This window comes from Centroberyx affinis, unplaced genomic scaffold, assembly GCF_046629955.1.
Source record: "Centroberyx affinis isolate AG114_WGS23_722 - 3 ecotype Tasmania unplaced genomic scaffold, CSIRO-AGI_Caff_v1 ptg006006l_1, whole genome shotgun sequence".
In the NCBI taxonomy this organism is placed as follows: domain Eukaryota; kingdom Metazoa; phylum Chordata; class Actinopteri; order Beryciformes; family Berycidae; genus Centroberyx; species Centroberyx affinis.
The window spans coordinates 370,229-384,287 of NW_027283055.1; the positions used below are offsets into that span (position 1 = coordinate 370,229).

The following is a 14,059-nucleotide window of genomic DNA, read 5'->3' on the forward strand; positions in this document are numbered from 1 at the left end:
AAAACAGAGTTGTTACTCATAGGAAATCAAGTGATATGTATGTGTGTGTATATATGTTACATATATACATCTGCCGCAGAATGCCCACAGCAGAGCACGTCCATTATAATCAACTGAAGCTGCTACACGGACTACATCTCTATTTTTTCCCCTCTACGGGCGGCTACGTGGCCCTCAACCAGGTTAAAACTCCATAGAACTGTGTAAAAAACAAGTACAATCTGTTTAAAAATGATTAAAATAAATACCTCATTGTACCAGAGGCAATGTGACGCAGCAGACCAACCTTGTGGGTGTTTTTACATTGCACATTAAAATAAATCAATCAAATCAATGTGTATCCATGATCCTGTAGTTAAAACGATCTAGTTAATTAATTCAGTACCAGTTAATATAGCCTACACTTCCAAACCCTGCATAACCAACTGCATTATCACTTGGCAAAACTCAATATGCACACAGTGAAGCCGATCATTGTTGTATGACCCATCTAACCGGTTTTACAAGGACAACCTCAAAAAGGATGCCATATGGAAGGAAGTAGCTTCTGCCGTCGGAGCATCAGGTGATTGATAATTTTCTTCACTATTTGTTTGCTTTAACTTACCCATTTTCCGAAGTATCCTACTTGATATCTCCTCAGAAAACCGCAACCGCTGGCACGCAACCACACGCTACAAAGATGGAGTCTGTGTAGCAGGTAAATAACCCCGCCTACGGGACGCGTCCGTGTCCCATGTATTTCGGCCGTTACTTTAAGGAACTGTTTTAAATAGTCCGTTCCAAAAACGACTCTTGACGAATGCGGTGCCTCTTGTGCCAACCGAAAAACCACAAGCTCTTGGCATTCAAGAATTCTCCCTTGAATCTAAAGAAACACATAGAGGTAAGTGACCAACATTATTTATAGTTTACCAATTTGTATTGTGACAGCTAGCTTTTTTTTTTTTTTTAAACAGGACGGACAAACCTGTTTTTATTTGTCACAAGCAACCATTTTTCATTTTTTTTAAACTGAACATTGATGTGAACTGTACACCTCCTTGTGGGTAGCTCCAAGGTTGCAAACAGCCACCAAAGCAAAGACTAGCCTGAACAGGGACTTGAACCCTGGACCCTCAGATTAAAAGTCTGATGCTCTACCGACTGAGCTATCCAGGCATGCTAACTCGCACGCTAATGAAATTAGCTGTGGATTTTCTGACGTTGGTCAAGGAGTGTAGCCTGCTTTAGCTAATGTTACGTTAGCCCACGTTCCTTGGTTGTGTCGGGCGAAACTAAAGTCGCCCTGATTCATTGGAGGAACATGATTACCGCCAACAACCTAACTTTCAATGTGGTCCATTTCACAAACATGGCTGACGAGCTGAAATGCTAACTGCCTAACGGTAATTCCTGTGCACTTACCGTTTCTTTTAGTCGCGCAATCATATGACACAGAACGAGAAGTCAATGGCAACACCTGTGCTGTGTGTTTAGCTATATTGAAACATAAAATAAGTGGTCACAGAGAGTCAGAAGCAACAGAAAGTCGGCTTCTTAACATTGCTGGTAACCAAGTAAATACAAAGCGGAGTCGGCCACGTGTGTGAAATGGGTCTATCTGCATTGTCAAATGTGCAGTTCTGTTAGCAAAATCCAAACTAATAAGTCTCTCTCTCATAGAGAAAGCATGTGAATCACCTGGAGCGGTACAAAAAACTGACTGCATCTGCAAACAAAAGAAGATCAGGCTCAGATGAGGGTCCATCATTCAAGCAAAGTAATCTGAAAATGTCCAGTTACCCCGGCGATTTAGTGTTTCTCCAAACTAATTAATTTTCCCTACTTTTCCAGACTTTCTACACCTATGTAAGAAACCTGAAAATAGTAAACAACTAAATGTTTCTTTCTTCAAGTTAATTTGAACACAAGGATGCACCAAGTTGAGTCTTCTGTGAGTTCTGTTCACTGGTAAGTAACATATTAACAGGTTTTCAGTCTGGCTTTAGACATTGTGCAGTAAATTGGTGTTCCTCCCAACAAGTTCTGAGGCAGGAGTGAGGCTCCTGAGCCAGGTTTTAAGGGAGGCTCCTTTCTACCCTTCTGTAATGGCCATTCAAGACACACACAGCCTCGAGTGGGCAAAGCCTGAAGGAGATGGTTCTAGGCACTCTTCGGTTTGACTTTCCTCTAACACGTTTTTACTTACCTTGATTTCCATGTGACGAAAATTGCAGACAGTACGGAAGCAGCGTCCCTCCTGCCAGAGGTTGCAGACGGTCTCGTTGCCCATAGCCGCCTCACAGTGTCTGACTGGGCAGCTGTCTCCCTACAGAATAAAACACAATAAGACCACAATCTTCCATCTGTTCACCATTCACACTACCACTACAACAGGTCGGATTACGTTTGGGATTTTTTTGCTCAAACGGAAGCTTTGCATACTTTAGTGCAGGTGGAGTAGTAGTAGAAATAGCAGTCGTCTCCATGGTTGGTCATATTAAGGCAGGTATGCTTCTTGATCGGCGGAGGTGATGGGGCTTGCGACCTTTAGGATCAATGGGTGGTTCTCTTCAGGGCCAAAGGGACTCCCGGTGGAGAGACTGTCACAGCGGGGAAGGAGGATGCGGCCTTATCCAGCAGCACCAGAGAGGACAGTAATGGGCCGAGTAGGTGGAAGTCAGATTCGAATCCGGCCCGCGGTCATTTGCTCCTCTCTCTCTCTCCCATACCTCGCTGTCTCTCTCTCACACTGTCCCTGTCAAATAAAGCATAAAATGCCTGAAAATCAATCTTTAAAAAAAAAAAAAAAGTATAACAAAAAAATGTTTTATTTCTCTGTAGGGTCCTTTCCATAATGTTGTCAGACACTTATAATAACAATCTGAGCCCGTCAGTGGCAAAAACAAAACAAGTACATTGACAGTTCATTTGCCCCGTCGGATTACATTGCAGCCCGTTTCGCGGCTGCCGGCTGAAGCGATCTCGCTCAATACTGGACCAATTTCAAAAAATGTTGTCCCCATTAGTTACTTAGACAGAAAAAGTTTGGAAAATAGGTTGAAAAATACCTAAGTTACCCTTTAACATCTGCAAATATGAAAAAGATGCACTAGAGAAGTCCATAGGCTACAAGATGCTTTATGCTTTATTTTTGTCTTATACCCCAGATTAGTCTAGATATTTAAAAGGTGCACACCAGTAGAATATTGTGCTAAAATAGTTGAAGTTATCAACATACTTAAGTTTGATGAACCAAGCGCCGTAAAACGCATAAGAAGTAGAGGAAATCTGAATGAAGTTTGAGGACGCATGCGTCTTTTCAAGCTTGAGGCTGCAGTACAGCGAGTCAGTCGGCGGTGTGTTTTCGCGTCCGAGGATTTCGAGGACATCTAGAAATCTTCACTTTGGGGTAAATATTATTCTTTGTATCCATAAGCTGTCTACTTCATTGACTTTTAGCAATTTGCGTGACACAGTTTGAGTTGTTAATGACGTGTGTGTTAGCAGAGAATGTTCGCTAGTTTGTTAAGCTAGCTGCTATCTAGCTAGCGACCATTCTCGGCTAGCGAGCACTAACACGTGGGGTGTTCGAATTTTGTAACCGTTTGTCTTATTACATTACAGAAGCTGTGATGACCCTAAAGTCCATGAAGTAGATGTGAAGTCAGCAATATCCGAACACTTGAAACAGGCCCCAGGCCGAGCTGGCGGTAGTCTGTGCCTGAATCTTTTTTTTCTTTTCTTTTCAATGCACTGTCATCAATCACTGCTGTTTCATACATTCCAGGAGTTATGTTGTGATGAAATGTCGCAATTTTGTTTTAAAGTTTTCTTATGTAAAAACTTGTTCTACAAAAATAATGTAACACCACCAAAAAACCAAATGGACCCAGAAATACAAAACTGTTGTCCAGCTGTGTTAATGTTTTCGGTTGTGTTTCCTTAAAATGTTTACAATCTGCACCGTTTTTTTTTTAATTCATTGTTTATCTGCTTTAGTATTATTTATTTTATCATTTTAGCTTCAGCTATGATGTTACAATTTGAAACGTCTTCTATTTTTTACTTCCCAATAAAAAATAAAAGTGAAGCTACAACTGTGTGCAAACTTGACTATTCCATGTTATTACATTAAAACATTTGCGTTGAAAATACGTTGGTTAAACGTTTAGGATAAAACCTGATTAAATAGGGATGAAAAGTGAAAGTTTAGTAGACGTCTACATCATACCCTAGCTGTTGTTTGAACGTCATTTAAACGTATATAGCCGTTGAGCCGTCAAGCTAAGATGTAGGCATCTAATAAACTTTCACTTTTCAACCCCATTTAAACTTAATTTAGCCTAGACAGCTATGGGCCATTTAGATGTGTTTTAAACGTCTAATCAACGTAAAATTGCTCAGTGGGAGAAGAGGAAGGTGAGGCAGGTGAAGAGGTAGAGTTTGTTGATGTTGGAGTCATGTTGGATGACGACGATGGCCTGGGATACTAACTGCCGAAACACCGTAGCTGCGCCTGCCATCTTCTCAACCTGGTGTCTATGTTTGATGCCTTAGCAGCAAATACAAATGCAGCCTACAAGAGGGTGTCTCGCTCAGCATTTTCAAAGTGCAGGAGTCTTTGGAACAAAAGCGGTAGGTCCACCACAACTGTGTAGATCATTGAAGAACACTGCATGCTCCAGTTCCTATGGCCTTCTCTTTTCCTGGCTGTGAACAATGATGTGTGACAGGTTCACTCCTGCTGAATTCGCATTTCTGGCTGAGTTTGTTAATACCATGAGCCTGATAGCCAAGGCCATCATTGTTCTGCTAAAAATATTTAGCCTAATCCATTGTCCAATGTTTTTTTTTTTAATTCAAGTATTGGGTGTTCTAGGAGGTAATGGCCCTCATTTATGAAACGAACGTACGACAGAAAAGTGGGCGTACGGTCATTTCCACGCAAAGCTTCGGCATTTATCAATTTGGACGTGAGCGGAGCTACGATCAAATCTCACGTCAAGTCTCAACTCGTGTACGCAAGTTTTGGAGTCAGCGTGACTTGCGGTGCAGCATAGTAAATCTGGCTGAGTCGGAGAATTGTTATTAGACCATACATTCTGACTGGCATCTAAGCATATGCAGCCACATATTCATCACTTAAAAATATGTAGCCTATGGCAAAATATTATATTTTGTAAAGGCCTACATCGACTATGTGTCATACAGCCTATCCCTAACATAAATAGGTATTTTCATATTGTTTGCAATTAACGGTGTTAACAGTTTTCTGGTGATTAATTAAGATTCATTTCTCTTTCATTTTGAGATAGCCTACTTGTTTGAGGTCTGACCATTTTTTTCTTCACCTAAATGTAAAGAATTGCGATACAAGCTTTATATTAGGCTACTATTATATATATAGGCTATAAATATCATGGATGTATAAATTAAATATTCAAACCTCAGCTGGAGTTCGATTGTTGATCGCTGTTGACCGCAGCAGTGATTTCTTTCCATACTGCATTTATCCGACTTCCTTTGATGACTTTCCAGGCTGCCAAATAGAACTAATTGGTTCAATTGGACTTGGGACGTTAGAGTTTCTATTTCGAGGTCGGAGAAGTTTCTCTTCTTGGACGTATTACGCCTCTCCATGTCGTAAACTCTGGGGGCGAGGCCTCTAAACCGAGAATATTTAGGGGCGTAATATTTAAATGACGGCTGTTTTCAGCCTCCACATTTATCAACGCCCGATCATTCTTACGCTGTGATTGGCGAGATACGAACGTTTCGTGAATCACACGTGAACCCTGTCGTAAGATGATTTCTGCGCTCGGATCTGCGCTGGTTTCTACGTTAGATTGATAAATGAGGGCCACTATCTCTAGAAAAAATCTTCATTGAAATTCTTCTTTTGTTATGGCTTTTGATGTAGTCAAGGCCTGTGTAATACAGGCCTTGACTACATCAAAAGCCATTTGAAGGAGCAGCCGTTACTGCACCCAGGTGACAGCAACCATTCCTCAGAGGAGGAAGACTTCTTCTCCACCATGAAGCAGACCAAAGTTCAAGAGAGCACCAGGCAGCTAGAGTCATATTTGGTCTGCCCAGGTGACACTATGGATTAGGGCTGTACCGAATAGTTCAAAGCTTCAAAGCTTCATTCATAACGTTGACATTCGAATTTTAAAACAACATTCGTATGCTGCGCACTGCTCAGCTTTTTTTTTTTTTTGCACGTCTATTCATTCTGTTTAAACCAATGATGTATACTGTATTTCTGCACAGTTGTAGATAAAGATTAGGCTACACTAATATTATAGTATTATACTATTATAGTAAATTACTTAAGTAAGTCGTTACAAAAAAAAAAGATCATATGTATCTGCATTCGCTCGGCGCTCCATCAAGACGTCGAGATGTTTCATACCAACGACGACTGTAGAAAGATGTCGAATAAATTGCCAGTTTGGAAGCATTTTAAGATTGCTGATGATGATCCTAAAAAAGTGCAGTGCCAGTTATGCAAAGTGAAACTGGTGTACCATCATACGAATTTGGCAAATCATTTGAAAAGTGTAAGTTCTCTCTATGTTTTGTTGGGTGCATATGCCCTAAATCTACATATGGGTACCTGACTATTACAGTGGATACAAACAACTTTTCAACTTTCCCCCCGTTGTCCCCCCCTAGCGTTTCCAAGTGGTATTGTTGTTTGCGCCGCTGTTGCAAAGACAACCGGATCACTTTCTGTTAGAGCCTAGCTCTGTGCAATAGAACGGTTTGTTCTATCAAGGAGTTGATAAGCAGACAGATGGTTTATCTGTCTGCTTATCAACTCCTTGATCATAACACAATATAGTAACTTTCACCACTGCTCGTTTTAGAAAGGCCACTGCAAGAAAACGTGTTCTTTGTTTAGATTATCAAACGGACAATGGATCATTTGTTTGTTTCTGGCTGCTAGTGTTAGCAACATGGCTAACGCTAGCTACAATAGCTAACGCTAGCAGCCAGAAACAAACATAGTTAGATGTTTGTTTATTTTGTTCCAGAAACAAACATAGATGTATGAGAGACTTTTTAGACCCAAAAGAGCACACTTTGATTCAAAGAACTCTGAGAACCAGCTTCTGCTGAAACTAAATAAAGGGTTCTGTGGGTCAGGAAGGGGAGTTTGGAGTGGAGCTAAAGTCTTATTAAGTTTGTCTGTTTTAGTCTTTGAATACTGTTCCGGTATTAGATAATAGTTACACCTATCATTATCAAGGGTTCTGTAGAAGCTACATTTCCAAGTCTTAAAGTATGTGAATTGTAAAAAAAAGTATGGAACTTAACAGTCATATTTCCCTGCAGTTATCAGATACTTAATGTTGAACATCAGTCTGTCTTCAAGTCCCAGTCAAAACATGGTTTCAAGGTCTGGAAAATGTCTAGAATTTTGAAATGGAAAAAGTGCAGGAAGCTCGGAAGCTGGCTTGAGCAAAGTTGTGTGCAGACACACTGATATGACAAATATTTGTTGCACTCAGTCTTGTGTCATGTCAATTTTTTTTGACATGACACATTTATAGTGGATGCACCTTCATCATCATCATCATCATCACACATCTGGAAGGGCCTCGCATCCTGTGTGAATCTCTTCCCTGATAACAGATCAAGAAAGTGGTTGGATCGTAAAGGAGGTCACTGACCTCTTGGTAAATCACTCCATTTTCACTCTTCATGGATGGTACCAAGAAACAGACTCAGTAAACAACCATAAAACACCAACACACAGCCTGTCTCTGATAAGCCCCTAGGCTCCAGAGAGTCTGACATGACACCCATTGGAATGTTGCCAAAATAAGAAGAAATCTGTGATACAGACTAATGAAAATTTGGATATCACATTGTGATGGACTTTAATGTATGTCTGTAATCTTGTGTGTAACTGTGATGTTTTATATGATAGTTATTCATGGTATTCGTGTTGTGCATCTTTACATGGGACTTAGATGGCCATGTTTGATATTAAAATACTCAGTAATGTGTGCTGAATGCAATCAGGTTAATGTTATGACGGTAAAGTATATTGCATAGAGCTGGGAGACAAAACCTAAGTTTTGTGCATATGAAATGAGATTTTTCCCGCTGTAACACTACACACACTAGCCCACACACACGCCCCCTCACACATCACAACAAAACCACATGCACACAAGCCCAACGCGGATTTCACACCTACGTGGTCATGAACACGTTACAGTGAATCTACACAACTTTGCCTTAAACTTTGTCTCTGAGACTTTGTCTCCGAGATTCGACTCAACATCAGCTCCACGAGCCAAGAAGAAGAATCTGCTTCACCCTCCAACTGGTGAAGTGAGTCTGCCGCATCTGCCTGACAAACACACACACAAACGCCTATTCAGCGTGTGTGTCCTGCGTCTGCTACGACATCGCTATTCAGCTAAAACGCAAATCTGACAATCATCGGATCCGCTGGTTGGCGAGAGCCTTGAGAGACCAGCACGTCATTCGTCCAGAACCTCGAGTGGGTCAGCCTTGAGAGACCCACACACAACCAACTCGCCGAGTGTGCAGCCTGCTCCGCCCCGCTGCGACCCTGCCGAGTTCAATTCAGAATCTTCGTTGGATCTTCATCACCTACCAGGCCCGTTGAGCTGAGATTCTTCACAGCCTCCCAGACTCTGCGTGCCTCCTCCTCCTCCAGTCCCCGTCTGTGGCGTATGTATGATCATTGTCCGCTGGGCATCACGCATGCACTACACATAGTTATTCCATTACATGACACTCCACTTCATCCACTTAGTGTCTCCCTATGATTCGTAACTCAGCACTGCAAGTCTGTGCATAATCAGATGTAACTCCGTTATTGATTATTCAGCTTGTTCAGTGTTCAGGTATTATTGCCTTTGGTCCCACTTCTTAGCTGGGTCATATCCTCCAGCGTTCAATTTATACCATTGTGTGTTGATTACCTCATTACTATTATAAACGCATTTATTCATGTTACTCATTCACCACATTTCACTTGTATCTACCTCATATGCCTTTATTGATTTCACTGTTTATTGAGTGTGCTTTAGTAGAAATAAACATATTCTTTCACATAAAGTTCTCTCTTGTGTTTATTGTCTGGGTTTAAATTCAAGCAAGCTCGGAATTCATTCCTTCAAATGAGACTAATTGATTTGTCTGTTATCTGGTGCCCCATTCTTTAAATTCTATTGAACTAATTCTAAATTGTTTGATATCAGACACCATCAATACGTAACACCCACTACACATTCTTGTAACAAGAACTTTTCTCTGTGTTGAGAAAAGGATGACGAGGCTGAAGTTGGTTTCTGATGAGTCTGGTCTTCAGTGAGTGGGCATCAAATTAACCAGTCAGAATAAATTGTTTTTATGGTCTTCAGCTCCAGGCTCCAGCTTTACAACACATCCACCAGTTTCTGTATCTCTTGATTGTAAATCTGGGCCTTCCTTGGATGTTTTACCAGTCGGTTCTCGGTGCCCTTGAGTTGTGACATGACAGCTTCCTTTCTGGTCCTCAGTAGAGGTGCTCCTTTTGCACGCAGGAGGGGTATAGCATAATGTGGGTTGCCTTAAGTCAGGACGAGCTTGATTGTTGTCTCAAGAGTGACAGTAGCTTCCTGATCGTGACGGGGCCGCGTGATCAGCTTCTCACCACTGAAAGGGAGGACGTCGAGCTGCCATAGGTTCTCAACCTGATGATAGACATCATCCGGAGTTGGTTGGAAAGTGGTGTCCGGCCCGATGATTTTGTGGAAGGCAAACTGAAATTCTTTGGGGTCAAAAAGGATGTCTGCTCTCCTAGGAGATAGACTTGGGCCTAATGCAGCTTTCATGCTGCTCTGGACAGATGAAAATCAGGATTTTATATAATGCCAACTGGAGTGCCATTGGAAATAACAATCCCTTCACTTGTGAATAAGAATCTACGAATCAAACTTCAATTGTGTGATGTTTTTGTCGGATCGGTGAGAAAAGATCTCATCATTACGAGAAGAGATGTCATTATTAAGAAAGCCTGTTTTTTTCCCAAGATGAATGCAGTATGCTTCAAGATGTTACAAGGTGAGCCAATGTTAACTTGGCTTAAAAATAAAAAAATTTAATTATGTTGAACAGAAGAGAGCCAACCCAAACATGAGCCTAACCAATTCAAACAGAGTTGGCTGGGTCTGTGTTTGTCACTTTGGGACCAATGCACAACCACGTGACGTTCAGAGTTGTCCACATAGGCAAAGTAGTTGAGGTTCAGTCCTGCTGCAATTTTCCTCCCTTCACATTCCATCAGCACATAGTCCTCAGAAAAGCCACTGAGTGCCGTCTTCTGAATATTGTACCCCTTCAGCATTAGCTTCTACATCAGACCGCACTCCCGCCTAGGCCTGTGAGATCTGCGGGAGAAAAACCTTCAGGTGGGCCAGATGTCGTCAGGTCTTCAACCACACATCTTCAATCTCATTACAAAATAATTCAAACAAATGCAATAGAGTTCAATATGATAGAGTTTACTGACAAATCAAATTCAGACAACCCGAGCTGGTTCCATGGAAGCAACTGAATCTAAATATATAAAACCATTTTTTATATACCTTACTACGCCCATTTCGGGGGCCTTAACACCGATACCTCTTTCTGACAAAAGTATCTTTCCTGCATTCCCAGACATCATTGTATTCAATTGCAGTCTTCTCCTTTCCTCCAGAAACAATGGTATCATCCTAACCTTGGACACTGATTAAAAAATGACTGTATTTGCCATGTCATTAAAAATAAAACTTATTCTTGCTACACAATCTTCACTAAATCAGGACATTATGTGCTTTATTCATTTCTACTTCTGTGTGCTGAATATTATACTGATTATACATTTGCAGGCCTTCATGGGCCTTCATGTGAGTTAAAAATCTCCCACAGATCAAATGTGTAAATAACATCTTTTCTCAAGTTCAAGGGTGGCACCTTCTCGCACTCGAGTGTATGTTCCTAGCCGTCTGCATAATGGAGTGTGTGCTGAAACTTCTGGCCTGGGGGCGGCTGTTCTTAAGAAATCCTTGGAAAAATCTGGGTAAGACTTCAATATAAATCTAGCAATATTCCCATGTTTTGTATTTCATAATTCCAGAAAACCCGTCCCAAAACAAACTGTACTTTCTCTGTTTTCTTCCTGACACTTTCCCTCTCTATAATTATCCGGCTCACCCAGATTTCTTCCTTATCGTCATGAGTCTCACCGACTTCATGTTGAAACACATAGACTCTCCTGGGGGATCCAGTGAAGGCCCGCCCTCGGAACTCGCACACATGCTGAAGACCTCAGATGAAATGAGACAACCCCCTGAATTTAGGCATATTACTAAAGCGCTATAATTCCGCCAAAACAAATCCTACGTAAACCCAACTTTTGTGCACACTACTCTTCCAACTTTAACTCTTCCATCCTTTCAGTCTTAAAACCAACAAAAGTTGTTCCCAAAAGTGTGTCTGACGTTATGTTAGCACACTTTCCCTTCAACAGTGACACTAACATTCACACAAAGCAAAGCTCACACACAGCAAAGCTTTCATCTTTGAGAGATAGGGAAAAAAAAACAAAAAACAAAAACATAAGCTCCACTCTGCTTCAGATCTGGGCAAAAGCGCGGACACATTAATTCCTGAAAAAAATGATTTCGTTGTGGATGCTTTTGTGTAATTTTGGGTTAAATATGTTTCCTGCATTTTTTTCTGACACTGAAAAATAAAAAAAAAACTTTGCCATTTTGACTGGAAATTAAATAAATGAAAGGGTGGTCTCTGACTGCACAGTACTACATAAATATAAAAACTATATGGTCAAAAGGTGGAGATAACCACACATACAAAAAGGGGCACAGAGGCCATCCATATACTATCAGTAATAAACACAGTAATCAATACAGACAGTACCAATACAAAATATAGGCTACCTTAAAGTGACAATTGAGGTGTCCACGCAAAAGAAAAAATAAAGTCACGGAATACATGTGGACAAGAGCAGGTGAACACCATGTATGGGTCACAAAGCAAGGCTGGGAAGATCAACTGACTTGACAAATGACTACATCGAAATGGATATTTGGAAGGGTTCCAGCCCAAATTGGCAAATTCTCAAATGTTAAAGTTTCAGTAGTGACTGAATGTTCTTATCATTTATATGTCAACTTTGGGATTACATTACAGTGAATGGTAAACACATGCAGGGTAGGGTTGGGCATCGAGAACCGGTTCCAAAATTCCGATTCCAAAGGAATCATTAAGACATTTTAATTTTGATTCTGCTTATCGGTTCCTAAACAGATTTCACTCGCGCTAGTTTCAGTTTCCGTGGTGGCGGCATGCACCTTTGGTTTGTAGTCCGCCAGTAAAACCAACGAAGAAGAAGAAGTTTCCTGTTTCTTAGTTATGCAGTTTAGTCTAGTTATGCTAAAAGCGTTAGCGGTCTAAAAGTCTGCTAGTCGTGATGCTAATTTTTTCGCTATGTTCAACTCCATTAAGTTATGCTAAAAGCGTTAGCGATCTAAAGTCCGCTAGCTGCAATAGAGTTTTTACTAAAGGTATCAGCTCTCTGAACTAATCCAGCACTGGATGGCGAGCCCAGCCCACAAGATACAGAACCTGTTGCCTGCAGTAAGAAGACTGTGAACTAAGGAACATGTATTCCACACCTACTTCAAGTGCGGTAGGATTGAATTGTACGCACACACATACAGCTCCGGAGACAGACAACATACATACCTTTCTTCATACCGGAGTCGGAGTGAGAACTGTGACTCTTACAAAGACTTTGAAAAATACCCGGGTCTTTATTGTTTTTTTTTATGTGCGCACAAGTTAGAAGTTTCTGAATATGACTTGTGTAAAGTCATATTTAAAAAAAAAAAAAGTTTTTTCTGTGAAATAAGCATGTGACCTGTTTTGACCCTGCCCCTCAAAGAATTGTAATCGAGAATCGTTAAGAACCGGAATTGATAAGCAGAATCGGAATTGGAATTGGAATCAGAATTGTTAAAATCCAAACGATACCCAACCCTAATGCAGAGGCCAGGAGGCCGGAGGCAACACTGTAAACCACTGAGGCACAATACAAAGTGCCAATAGCATGTGTAGCAAATTCCAGAGATCTGATTTGGCACAAAATGGCTTTTTGCGTAAATCCTAGCCCCAATACAAGAGGATGCACAGGTGTTTTCTACCCAGGAAGTCTGACTTCACTGTGAGCACGCCCACAATATGACATGACTGACACAACTTGGAAAAAGAATATGGCAGTTGAATAACCAGCTCATAAATGTGACAACAACAGTTAGCATAGCTTACAGTTAACATTGCAGTCAGTGCTATTCCCTAACTTGCAACATCACTAGTTAACGTCAGCACCTTCAGGTTAATCGCCGTATATTTTATCTGGAGGTGCACACAAACTTGAACCTAGAGGACAAAGGGAATGCCCTCTGGGTTGACAACAACCGGCTGACTGGCCAATAGTAATGCATTCAGGCCTCAGAACATTGCAGCACATGTTGGCTTTATTTGGGTTTTTATTTTTAAAGTTCTGACCAGAAATCATATTTTTCATTCTCCTGGCTGACTTGCTCCTTTAGCCCATATTATGTAACCTATATCCTCATTTATTTTATAATTATTTTATTTTATGTAGGATTATTATAAATGTCAGTGCATAGTTTGATCACTTGGATGATGGAATCGGTGCGCGTCTACACCCCCCCACCCCCACCCCCCAGAATCAGTGGATGACTGTAGTTTATTACCAATCTGTAATCATGAGGCAACATACAAGTGCAACGGTCAGTCTCCCTCTCTCTGTCTGGATAAATCAGCTCTCCCACAGCAAGCAGTCAAAGCACCTGCCATCTATACAGTGGCTAACTGGATCCTACAGTGGTTTGTATTACTTCAGTAAGATAAAATATACATCTCTTTCAATATGAAAACAAAATCCAAACAATCTTCTTTGGAATAAAAAACCTACAGCATTAGAATAAATTACCATCATCCCTTTTTATACATA

At 40.9% G+C, this 14,059-nt stretch overlaps 1 non-coding gene across 1 annotated transcript; it reads right to left on the reverse strand.

Annotated features, from left to right (window-relative positions):
• Positions 1-1,088: 1,088 nt before the first annotated feature.
• On the reverse strand, positions 1,089-1,161 carry trnak-uuu (transfer RNA lysine (anticodon UUU)). Its single transcript has one exon. It is a non-coding gene; the product is annotated as a tRNA-Lys (tRNA).
• Between the last annotated feature and the right edge of the window lie 12,898 nt (positions 1,162-14,059).